At 37.7% G+C, this 13,045-nt stretch overlaps 1 pseudogene; it reads right to left on the reverse strand.

Moving 5' to 3' along the window:
* Window positions 1-288: 288 nt before the first annotated feature.
* On the reverse strand, window positions 289-1,216 carry LOC126080722 (olfactory receptor 4C16-like; annotated as a pseudogene).
* Between the last annotated feature and the right edge of the window lie 11,829 nt (window positions 1,217-13,045).

Genomic DNA, 13,045 nt, shown 5'->3' on the forward strand with positions numbered 1-13,045 from the left:
ATCAAAACTGCAAGTGGTTCTAGTTGTCCAAGAGAGTTAGAGAGACAACAGTAAAAAATAAAAAGCAGTTGGCCAGACATACCTGTTTGTACCTGCTTTTGTCTCTTCCTCTACTTAAAACTGACTCAGCACTAACCAGTGTGTGTGTTTATACTACCCATTTTCCTGAAGGAAGTAGCACTTTTCCCACAAAATAGGATTCTATAAAATCCACAATAAGAAGATAATATGCTTTCTTGAATTATGGTAGGTCAATGCAAACTATGAAGAAGGATTTGGAATTTCCATTTATCTTTGGTCTTCTGAAATCAGTCTCTTGCTCCACAGCTTCCTCATGGCATTTTTCACCTCAGCATTTCTCAGGGTATAAATCAGAGGGTTAAGCAAAGGTGTTCCAATTGTATAAAACACAGTTATTTTATCCATGGGGAAGGTGGTTGCTGGGCGTGTGTATATAAATATACAAGGAACAAAGAACAAAATGACTACAACGATATGGGAGATGCAGGTGGAAAGAGCCTTTTTCCTTCCTTCAGCACTGTGGTTTCTCAGAGAATACAAAATGCCAACATAGGAGAACATCAGCAATACAAAACTCACTATACAAATGGCCCTGCTATTGGACACCAGTAGCAGGTTGGTCATATAGGTGTCTGTACAGGCAAGTTTCAACAAGGGTTGCAAGTCACATACATAGTGATCAAGCACATTGGGACCACAGAAAGGCAAACTCAAAGTCAGAAAAATCTGAACTGAAGAATGCACACAAGACCCTACCCAGGCTATAGCTACCAACACACTGCAGACCCGCTGGTTCATGATGCTCATGTAGTGCAGGGGTTTACAGATGGCCACATAGCGGTCAACGGCCATCAGGATAAGGATCAAGATTGCCAGGCAGCCAAAGAAATGAAGTGAAAAGACTTGGATAATGCACTCACTGAAAGAGATAGTGCTATTCTTCAGAAGGGCATCTACAATCATTTTAGGGGCTATGGAAGTAGAGAAGCAGGTGTCAGATAAAGATAAGTAGAAAAGGAAGAAGTACATTGGACTCTCAAGTGCCCAGCTGGTCTTGATGGTAACAATTATTAGTGAGTTACCCAACAATGTCTCTAAGTAGAAAAGCAAGAAAAACAAACACTATTTTCCTTTTAACAGGATCTTGTGTCAACCCAAAAAGAATGAACTCAGTCACATTATTATTCAGCAGCATGGTTTCGTGAATGAGGAGAAGGTACAAGTATGAAATGGTTTATCTGAAAAAAACAAATACAACAACCATCACCACATAATTTTACAAAAGAGCAAAGAGTTTGAATAAGCAATACACACATGAACTGGCCAATGAGCATATATAAAAATACTCAATATCATTAAAATCAGGGAAATACCAATTAAAAATGAGATACTCCTAAGTTTTGTAAAAAGCAGACCACATCATATTTTGCTGATGATTTAGGAAATCGGCATGAAATCTAGTGAATTATTCTAAAGAAAAATTCAAAAGGCTGTACATTGCAGCCTTGCTAAGAATTGGGATAACTGGAAATGATTTAGATAGCTAACACTAATAGTATGCAGACAACGTGAAATATGTCCCTCCTACTGAAAATTAGGCAGAAGTTTAAATATTGGGTCTATATGAACATCTAACATGGATAAGTCACTGAGATATATTGATGACTTTAAAGATTAATAAATTGCACAAAAATAACCGCAGTATATGTTGGAACAAAAGAATATGGAATGCTAGATAGTTCCTGTGTGTACCTGTGTGCTTATAAATCCACCGAAAACGATGTAGAAGGAAATTTTCACCTCTGGGGAAGAAAGGACGTAATGACCAAAGGGAATTTTAGTGTTATAAACATTGTGATTCCTCTATTGGGAGGCTATATTATAAGTTCTTTAATAAAGTTAATTAAAAATTTATTAATTTTAATATGGTTTAAGGAGAATGTATTACATGATGAAAGAAATTACACAAAATAAAACAAAACCACAATCCAACAGTGAACTTTTACATAACTTTTTCTTTCTTAGTTATCGTATTGTTTCCTCTATTTCTTTAGTAAATGTATATACAGATGCTATTCTCTAACCATTATATTCCATGAATTTTCACTATTTGAATTTCAGGTTCATGTAGTTCTGGCCCCTATTACACTACAGGGAGATATTGGAGATAAAGAAACCAGTGTTTCCTTCTGTTGTGCATAGGGTGGTTATGAGTAGGAACAGGCTTCATGGAACCTAACAGCAACAGCAACAACCACATAGGTCGGTCGGTCGGTCGGTCGGTCGGTCGGTCGGTCGGTCGGTCGGTCGGTCGGTCGGTCGGTCGGTCGGTCGGTCGGTCGGTCGGTCGGTCGGTCGGTCGGTCGGTCGGTCGGTCGGTCGGTCGGTCGGTCGGTCGGTCGGTCGGTCGGTCGGTCGGTCGGTCGGTCGGTCGGTCGGTCGGTCGGTCGGTCGGTCGGTCGGTCGGTCGGTCGGTCGGTCGGTCGGCACTATTATGATTACTCTGTTGGCATCTATTTCCTCATCTGTAAATGAGGAAGTATAGTCTTCATGAAATCTTTCAGCCACTAAAAAATCAATCTATATCAATCAAGAGCTTTACTAAATTGATTATTAATTAATCAAAATTTTCAATTAATATTTTGATCATTACTATTTTTTTGCTTATTGTTTTTCATATTCAATCATTTGATAATGTTTTCAAATATACAGAGCTTTTTAACATCTCTGTTTTATTTGAAGTAGAGTAAAAAGCCTTCCACAGTTTCCCTTAGCCACTTGTCCCAGCAACAAACAGCCCCAAGTTAGGAGCCAGTTTTCCATTAGAACAGTTCTCTTTACTTTGACTTGTAAACTAATAAAAATTCCAAGCTGTGACCAAAATTAGAAGAACCTAAAGATTATAAAATATACTTAACAATCAGTCATATTTTCCGTGTATTCATGGTAAAATATTATTTTAAGAGTAGATTCAACAGATATTCAAAGAGACAGCTTTTAATGGATTCAGGTATGCAAAAAAAGAAAGGAAAGATGAGAAGAAAAGGAAAGGGAATGGAAGGGAAAAAAAGGGAAGGAACTCACGTACATGTTATCTCTCAATTCCAATCAATATTTGAAGGAAAGTTCTTGAGTTTCTGAACTCATGACGGCATACAGGAAAAACACCAATTCTCTATCAAAATAATAAACACATCTCTTTGAAAAAAATAACAGTGGAATAATCTTCATGCTTGATATCTAGAGTTGAAATTCTATTTAAAATAAATATATCAAAAAACTGTTTAGTCATAATGAGAATGAGAACTATGTTACAAAACTGCAGGAAAATGTGAGAGGCAGCTGAGCATTTTGCTCTTGCTTTCCTTGCCTTTTTTTTTTTCCTTGCTTCAGTACAGCAGTGAGCAGCGAGGGCCAGTTCTCTAAGTGCATGGGGTCTGGGAACTCCTGGAGAAGCTGCGCTGAAAGCATTAGGAGCAGCGTTTAAAGGTACTTGAGGAAGCTGAGTGTAATCCCACGGTACTCCCTATGGTAGGCCTTGGACAAGACTAGGAAAAATAAGCTCTGTTTGTTGTTATTTAACTTCTTTATTCTCTTAGCTTTAAATGTGCTTTTTTAAATTCTTTTGAATTGCATCAAATATATGATGTCAAATAATTACTATAGATTTTAAGACAAATGACCAAAAAATTAGAACAAACAAACAAACCTTATTTCATTCTGTGCAGGGAATAAACTCTAACGCATTCATTAACTTTATTGTCTTTTTCTGTTTACATTACAAAGGCCGATAACTTATTTTTATTGTAGATATTCTGCTTTTCTAATACAAATAAGATCAAACTTAAATGCACTTTTTTTTTTTTTATCATAGACATCCTGGTGGGTGTAAGGGTAGACATTCGTGATTGAGTAGTAGAATTCTCACCTTCCATGTGGGAGATACTGGTTTGATTTCTGGCCAACGTACCTATGCAGAGCCACCGCTCATTTCTCAGTGGAGGCTTGTATATTGCTATGATACTGACCAGATTTCAGGGAATCATTCAGCTTAATATGGACTACGAAGAAAGGCCTGGTGATCTACTTCTGAAAATCAGCCAGTGGAACCCTGTGGGTCGCAATGATTCAGTCTGTCAGCCCTCATGGGGATGGCACAGGACCAGGCAGCGTTCCCTCCAGTGTGTGGGGGGGCTCACTGGGTGGCAGCTCACTACAACAAATTGAATGATATATGTCACAGCACAATAACACCAATTTTAGGAAAAATATACATATTTAAGGCGGAAGGAAAATTTGAAATTATTTTTCTCAATCCTGAGGGTTAATATAATTTTTTTTTTTTCAATCTGGATCTAGACGATACCTGTTCTGAGAGTTATCAACTCAATAGAGAAAATTGTTAAGATTTTGGAAAAAGACTATTCAAACTCAATAGGAACACATTGAGCTTAGCAAACATGGCATGACTAGGTAAATTTTTTGATTGCTGTTGTTATTTGTTGTTAGGTGCCTTCAAGTCAGATCTGACTCATAGAGATCCCATGTACAGCAGAACAAAACACTGCCCGCTCCTGCACCACCCTCACAATCTTGTTATGTTTGAGTCCATTGTTGTACCATGGTGCCAATCATCTTGTTGAGGGGCATCCTCTTTTTCTCTGACCCTCTACTCTACATAACACTATGTCCTTCTCCAGGGACCGGTCCCGCCTGTTAACATATCCAAAGTATGTGAGATGAAGTCTCATCATCCTTCCTTTCAAAGGAGCATTCTTGTTGTGCGGCTTCCAAGACGATTTTTTCATTCTTCTGGCCATCCATGGCATATTTAATATTTTGACCAAGTCCACAATTGAAAGGCATCAAGTCTTCTTCGGTCTTCCTTTTTCATCACCCAGCTTTCTCCTGCAATAGAGGTGACTGAAAACAATATGGTTTAATCAGGCATACCTTAGTCCTTAAAGTGACAGCTTTGCTTTTTAACTCTTTAAAGTGTTTTTTTTTTTTTTTTTTGCAGTAGATTTGCACAATGCAATCTGTCTTTTGATTTCTTGACTGCTGCTTTCATGGGTGTTCTTTGTGTATGCAAGTAAAACAAAATCCTTGACAACTTCAATCTTTTCTCCATTTATCATTATATTGCTTATTGGTCCAGTTGTGAGGATTTTCTTTTTCTTGATGTCAATGTGTAATTCATACTGAAGGCTATAGACTTTGATCTTCATCAGTTTTTTTTTTGTTTTTTGTTTTTTAATAAGTGCCTCAAGTCCTCTTCACTTTCAGCAAGCACGGTTGTATCACCTGCATAATTAGCGTGCAGGTTGTTAATGAGTCTTTCTCTATACCCGATGCTCTGTTCTTCTTCACATAGCCCAGTTTCTAGGATAATTTGCTCAGTTTGCTCAGCATTCAGATTGAATAAGGATGGTTAAAGGATACAGTCCTGACCGTACATTTCTCCTGACATCAACCCATGTAGTGTTCTTTTTCTCTGTTCCAACAACTGCCTCTTGCTCTATGTACAATTTCCCCATGAGCACAATTAAGTGTCCTGGAATTCCCATTCTTTGTAATATTATCCATAATTGGCTATGATCCACAGAATCGAACGTCTTTGCATAGTTAATAAAACACAGGTAAACCTCTTTCCGGTATTCTCTGCTTTTACCTAGGATCCATTTGACATGAGCAATGATATTACTCGTTCCATGTCCTCTTCTGAATTTGGCTTGAATTTCTGGCAGTTCCACGTCCGTGTACTGCTGCAACTGCTTTTGAATGATCCTCAACAAAATTTAACTGGTGTGTGAGTGACTCAGTGGTTAAGAGCTAAGGCTGCTAACTGAAAGGTCAGCAGTTTGAATCCTCCAGCAGCAACTTGGAAACCCCATGGGGCAGTTCTCATTTGTCCTATAGGGTCCCTATGTGTCAGATTTAGCTTGACAGCAATGGATTTTGCTAATATTAATGATATTGTTCCATAATTTCTGCAATCATTTGCATCACCTTCCTTTGGAATAGGCATAAATATGGGTTTCTTTCAGTCTCTTTGCCAAGTAGCTGGCTTCCAATTTCCTTGGCATAGATGAGTGATCCCTTCCAGTGCTGCATCCATTTGTTGAGCATCTCAATTGGTACTCCTTCATTCCTGGAGCCTTCTTTTCCCACAATGTTTTCAGTGTAGCTTTAACTTTTTACTTCAGTACTATTGGCTCTTGATCATATGCTACCTCATGAAATGTTTGAAAGTTGACCAACTCTTTTCGGTACAGGGACTCTGTATTCTTCAACTTCATTTTGATGATTCCTGTGTTGTTCAATATTTTGCCCATAGAACCCTTCAATATTGCAACTCAAGAATTGAATTTTTTCTTCAGATCTTTCAGCTTGAGAAATGCAGAGCATGTTCTTCCCTTTTGGTTTTCTAACTCCAGGTCTTTGCACATGTCTTCATAATATTTTACTTTGTCTTCTACTTCTCTCCTTTGAAATCTTCTTTTCAACTGTTTTACTTCATCATTTCCTCTGTTCTCTTTAACCACATTCAAAAGCAAGTTTCAGAGTCTCTTCTGACATCCATTTTGGTCTTTTCTTTTTTTCGTGTCTTTTTAAGGATCTCTTGATTTCTTCATGTATGATTTTCTTATATCATGCTACAACTCATCTGGTCTTTAGTCATTAGTGTTCAATGCCTCAAATCTATTCTAGAGATAGTCTCTAAATTCAAGTGGAATGTACTCAAGGTCTTACATTGGTTCTTTTGAAATTGTTCTAAATTTCTTCAGCTTCAGCTTAAACTTATAGTATGAGCACTTGACGGTCTGTTCCAAAGCCAACCCTTGGCGTTGGTCTGACTGGTGATATTGAGCTTTTCCATTGTCTGTTTCCACAGATGTAGTCAATTTGATTACTGCAAGGTCCATGTGTATAGTTGCTCCTTATGTTGGTGAAAAAAATGCATTTGCAGTGAAGAAGTCATTGGTCTTGCAAAATTCTATCATATGATCTCCGGCATCATTTCTGTCACCAAGGCCATTTTTTCCAACTACCGATCCTTCTCCTTTGTTTCCAACTTTTCCATTATAATTGCCAGTAATTATCAATGCATCCTTATTGCATGTTTGATCGATTTCAGACTCCAGATCTTGGTAAAAATCTTCAATTTCTTCATTTTAGACATTATTGGTAGGTGCATAAATTTGAATAATAGTTATATTAACTGGTCTCCCTTGTGGGTATATGGATATTATTCTATTACTGACAACATCATACTTCAGGATGTATCTTGAAGTGTTCTTTTTGATGATGAATGCAACGCCATTCCTCTTCAATCTGTAGTTCTGGCATAGTAGACCATAGGATTGTCTGTGTCAAAATGGCCAATATCAGTCCATTTCAGCTCACTAATGACTACAATCAATGTTCATGTGCTCCATTTCATTTTTGATGATTTCTAATTTTCCTAGATTTATACTTCATGCATTTCATGCTCCTATTATTAACGGATGATTGCAGCTGTTTCTTCTCATTGTGAGTTGTGCCACATCAGCAAATGAAGGTCCTGGAAGTTTGAGTTCCTCCAGGTTATTAAGGTGTACTCTCCTTTAAGGTAGCAGCTCTTCCCCAGCCATATTTTGAGTGGATTCAAGCCTGAGAGCTAATTTTCTGGCACAATATCAGACAATGTTCTGCTGCTATTCATAAGGTTTCATTGGCTATTCTTTTTTTCAGAAGTAGGCTGCCAGGAACTTTTAAGTTTGCCTTAGTCCAGAACCTTAGCTGAAGCCTGTCCACCAAGGGTGACCCTGATGGTATTTGAACACCTGTGGCATAGCTTCCAGACTCACAGCAACAAGAAAGCTACCACATTACCACAAACTGGCAGATGTGTGGGGAATTTTTTTGATTAACTAATGAAATATTTTTAGAATGTTTGGCTGTTAAGAATCAATGTTAAACATTCTGATTTGTCACATTTTGGGTTCCATTACCCTTTTCCTCCTCCCTACTCATCACAGTGGTTTATACCAGGGACAGATGCTGACCTAGGGCAGATACTCCATAAAATGACCAATGACTTCAATTTAGCCTACTTTTTTTTTTTTTTTTTACTCAATTATAAGAGCAAACTTATTCAAATTCCCTCTCTGGAATTCTGACTAGGTAACCTGACAAGTTGGAGGGAGGAAGGGAAAGCTTGTAGAATGCATAGAAGGAGATCCTTTGCCTTGAAAACCAAAGGCATATACACACAGATATTTTGAGAAAACAGAGAACATAAAGACAGTATAGAGTAAAAAAGTAAGATAAAAGAAAAGAGGCAAATCATGCAAAAACTCAGAGAACATAAAAGATGACACACTAGTACTCCCAGCATCCTGAGGTACTTTCCAGCTTCCCCCAAGTACTTGAGGGCTCTTATGATTAAAATTTTACAAAGTAAAATTTTCAGCATACTATTTTTAATCACTAAATAGGTCTGACTGAAACTCAGTACCTGATACATTATCTCCAAAATACCAACTGTAATTTTATTATGACATGCAAGAAGTAAAACAACTAATTGCTCCCACCATTCTTTCATGGTGAGGAGCATATAGGAGATGAATATTTACTAGTAAATGAGTAGAGAACTACATAATAAGTTATTGTTGTTGTTAGGTGCCATCGAATCAGTTCAGATTCATAGTGACCCTATGTACGACAGAAGGAAACACTGCCCGGTCCTGCGACATCAGCACAATTGATGTTACGTTTGAGGCCATTGTTGTAGCCATTGTGTCAATCCATCTCATTGAGGGTCTTTTTCTCTTTCGTTGACCCTCTACTTTACCGAGCATGATGTCCTTTTCCAGGTACTGGCCCCTCCTGTTAATAGTTTCAAGTATGCGAGATGAAGTCTCACCATCCTTGCCTCTAAGGAGCATTCTGGCTGTACTTCTTACAAGACACATTTGTCTGTTCTTTTGGGAGTGCATGGTATATTCAATATTCTTCACCAACACCATAATTCAAAGGCATCAGTTCTTTTTCAACTTTTCTTATTCATTGTCCAACTTTCACATGCATATGAGGCGATTGAAAACACCATGCATGGCTTGGGTCAGGCACACCTTAGGCTTTAAAGTGACATCTTCACTTTTTAACACTTTAAAGAGGTCTTTTGCAAAAGATTTTCCCAATGCCATACATCTTTTGATTTCTTGACTGTTGCTTCCATGGGTGTTGATTGTGGATTCAAGTAATGAAATCCTTGAAAACTTCAATATTTTCTCCATCTATCATGATGTTGCCTATTGGTCCAGTTGTGAGGATTTTTGTTTTCTTTATGTTGAGGTATAATCCGTAATGAAGCCTGTAGTCCTTGATTTCCGTCGGTAAGTGCTTCAAGTCCTCTTCACTTTTCAGCAAGCAAGGTTGTGTCATCTGCATAACACAGGTTGTTACCTGATGCCCCTTTCTTCTTCATATAGTCCAACTGCTTGGATTATTTGCTCAACATATAGATTGAGTAACGTCTTAATTATCTAGTGCTGCTATAGCAGAAATACCGCAAGTGGCTGGCTTTAACAAAGAGAAGTTTATTCTCTCATAGCCAAGCAGGCTACAAGTCCAAATTCAGGATGCTGGCTCCAAGGGAAGGCTTTCTCTCTTTGTCAGCTCTGGAAGAAGGTCCTTGTCATCAGTATTCCATTTGTCTGTGAGCACCTCAGGCTCAGGGACCCCAGGTCCAAAGGAAGCACTCTGCTTCTGGTACTTATTTCTTGGTGGTATGATGTCCCCCACACTCTGCTTGCTTCCCTTTCCTTTTATCTCTTGAGAACTAAAAGATGGTGCAGGCCACACCCCAGGGAAAATACTTTTTTATTGGATCAAGGATGTGGCCTGAGCAAAGGTGTTACATCCTACCCTATTCCTCTTTAACCACAGGCAAAGATTATAATTTATCATACATAGGAAAATCACAAAATGGAGGACAACCACACATGGCCTAAGTTGACACATATTTTGGGGGGACACAATTCAATCCATTACAAGTAAGTATGGTCAAATGATACAACCTCATGCATAGTATCCCCTTGTTCTGTTTGAACAACTGCTTCTTATTCTTTGTTCTGGAATTCACATCCTTTGTAATGCTATCCATAATTTTTTATGATCTACACAGTTGAATGCCTTTGCATAGTCAATAAAACACAGGCAAACACAGCTCATCTTCCAGCACTATAGCAGACAATGTTTCACTACTATTCATAAGGTTTTCACTGGCTGATTTTTTCAGAAGTAGACCACCAGGTCCTTCTTCCTAGTTTGTTGTTGCCTGGAAGCTCAGCTGAAAGCTTTCTACCACAGGTGACTGTGGTGGTTAAGGTTGTGAGTTATTGAATAAGGGTTGCATAGCTTCCAGTCTCACAGCAGCATGCAAGCCCCAACATATGACAAACCAACAGACACGCAGGGGATACAATATGCGGTAGGCCTAAATATAACATTAGTTTCCTTGGGATGAAAGGAGAGGTGAGAACCTTTGGGAACCTAACCAAAAATAATAATAATAAAAAAAATCCATTGATTTTGAGTAGATTTCTACTCATAGCAGCCCTATAGGACGGAGTATGACTGCTCTATAAGGTTTCCAAAGCTTTGATCTTTATGAAAACAGACTGCCACATCTTTCTCCTGTGAAAAGGCTGGTAGATTAGAGCCAATAACCTTTCAGTTAGCAGCTGAGCACTTAACAATTGTGCCACCAGGGGTACATGTCCATTAACAATAGGGATCAAAAGCCTTAATTTTTAAGTTTAGCCTTGATTGTTAAGAAAAATAGAGGAGTCACTACCCCCAATACATAAATTTAAATTCAAAGACAAATTTCTATTGACTTCTCTTCCAGTTCACTAATCCTGCAATCTTATCTGGAAAGAGAAACTCTCAAGTTGAATTTAAAAGTGAGGAAGTCAATAAGCTCTTTGGAACCTCTAAATGTGTGGGCAGGATTTGTATATTTTGGGAGATAACTTTCAGATAATCAGGCAGTATGATATAAACCACATATTTTCTCCTGAAAAAAAAAAAAAATCCACCCCTCTGCTACCTGGGATATGTACATGGTAGTAGAGGATTGATGAGCTAGTGATGTGTGGTTGGCTACTGGAATTCCACAAACTCACAGTGTGGACTTTCACTTAATCTTTGTGTATGAGGCAACATACTTCATCATTTTCCTCCCAGTGACATCAGAAAATTTCTAGTTCAATTCCTATCTATGCATCTATCTATTGATAACCAAAAAAAAAAACCTACTCTTGTCGAGTGGATTACAACTCATAGCGACCCTATTGAACAGAGCAGAACTTCCCCACAGGGTTCCTAGGAGTGCCTAGTGGATTCGAACTACCGACTTTTTGGTTAGCAACCATAGCTCTTAACCACTACGACACAGGTTTTCCTATTAATAGGTAAGAAAAATGCAGTTGGCTTGGAGTCGATTCTGATACAAGGTGGTCCCATGTGTTTCAGAGCATAAATGTGTTCCATATGGTTTATCAAAGGCTGTGACATTTTAGAAGTAGATCTCCAGGTCTTTCTTCTGAAGTTCTTGCAGATGGCATGAACTTCTAATCTTTTGTTTAATAGCTGAGCACTTAACTGTTTGTACCACCCGAGACTCCATTTATGGCTATAAGCATATGGTTATTTTGTAATGGAACAAATCAAAATAAACTACTAATAGTGATTACCTTTTTACAAAAGGATGGGAAAGAGGTACTAAGATTTTTTTTATTTTGTACATTTTTGAATTATTTGGATTTTCTAAACTTATGCACATGTTACTTCATATTTTCATGTAAATAGAGACATCTAAGTGGTAAAATTTTATACTGTGTTTTGTTCTTTTTATGTCTTTGTTTCATAGAAAAGAAAACCATAAATTCAGATTTAAAAATTAATACCATTTTCTGTTAAATATGATGAGCTATCCATAAAAACATTTTTATTCTTTCTCTTGTTTACTAAAATAAAAGTAAAAAAGAAAATTACCTGTTAGTCCACGATGATCAAAAAAAAAAAAAAAACACTCAGGAAATACCAGTTGCTGAAAGAGTTTCAGACATTTTTCAAAACATAGTGATAGGTACCTGACACAACTGAATAGAGAATGTTACAACCATCTGAGGAAGAATAGAGAAAAAAGCAAGTTAGTCCACCTGGAAAGCCCCAGAGATATTACAAGCTTGAAGCAACAGGTTCCACAGAATACAGGGGTGAAACATACAATGGATTATTGGAGGATTATTTTATTTTCTCATGCTATAAATCATATAGAGTGATGATGGGAAAGACCATCAATTATTCATTTGCAAGTTCAAGTTGAAACTGAAGAAAATTAGAACAAGTCCATGACACCCAAAGTACAGCCTTGGGTATATCCCATCTGAATTTAGAGACCATTTCAAGAACAGATTTGAAGCATTGAACACTAATGACTGAAGACCAGACCAGTAGTGGAATGACATCAAGGAAATCATACACAAAGAAAGCAAGAGATCATTTAAAAGACAGGAAAAAAAAGAAGAAGAAGAAGAAAATAGATGTCAGAAGGGACTCTGAAACTTGCTCTTGAATGTAGTTAAAGGAATGGAAGGAATGATGAAGTAAAGGAGTTGAAAAGAAGATTTCAAATGAGGAGCAGGAGAAGAGAAAGTAAGTGTTATAATGACATGTTCAAAACCTGGAGATGGAAAACCAAAAGGGAAGAACATGCTCTGCATTTCTCAAGCTGAAAGAACTGAAGAAAAAATTCCGTTCTTGAGTTGCAATATTGAAGTATTCTACAGGAAAATATTAAAAGATGAAGAAAGCATCAAAAGAAGATGGGAGGAATATACAGAGTGACTATACCAAAAATAATTGGTCAACATTCAACAATTTCAGGAGGTAGCATGTGATCAGGAACCAATGGCACAAAGGGAAGAGGTCCAAGCTGCAGTGAAGGAGTTGGCGAAGAACAAGGCTGTAG

This window comes from Elephas maximus, chromosome 7 (assembly GCF_024166365.1).
Source record: "Elephas maximus indicus isolate mEleMax1 chromosome 7, mEleMax1 primary haplotype, whole genome shotgun sequence".
Taxonomy (NCBI): Eukaryota; Metazoa; Chordata; class Mammalia; order Proboscidea; family Elephantidae; genus Elephas; species Elephas maximus.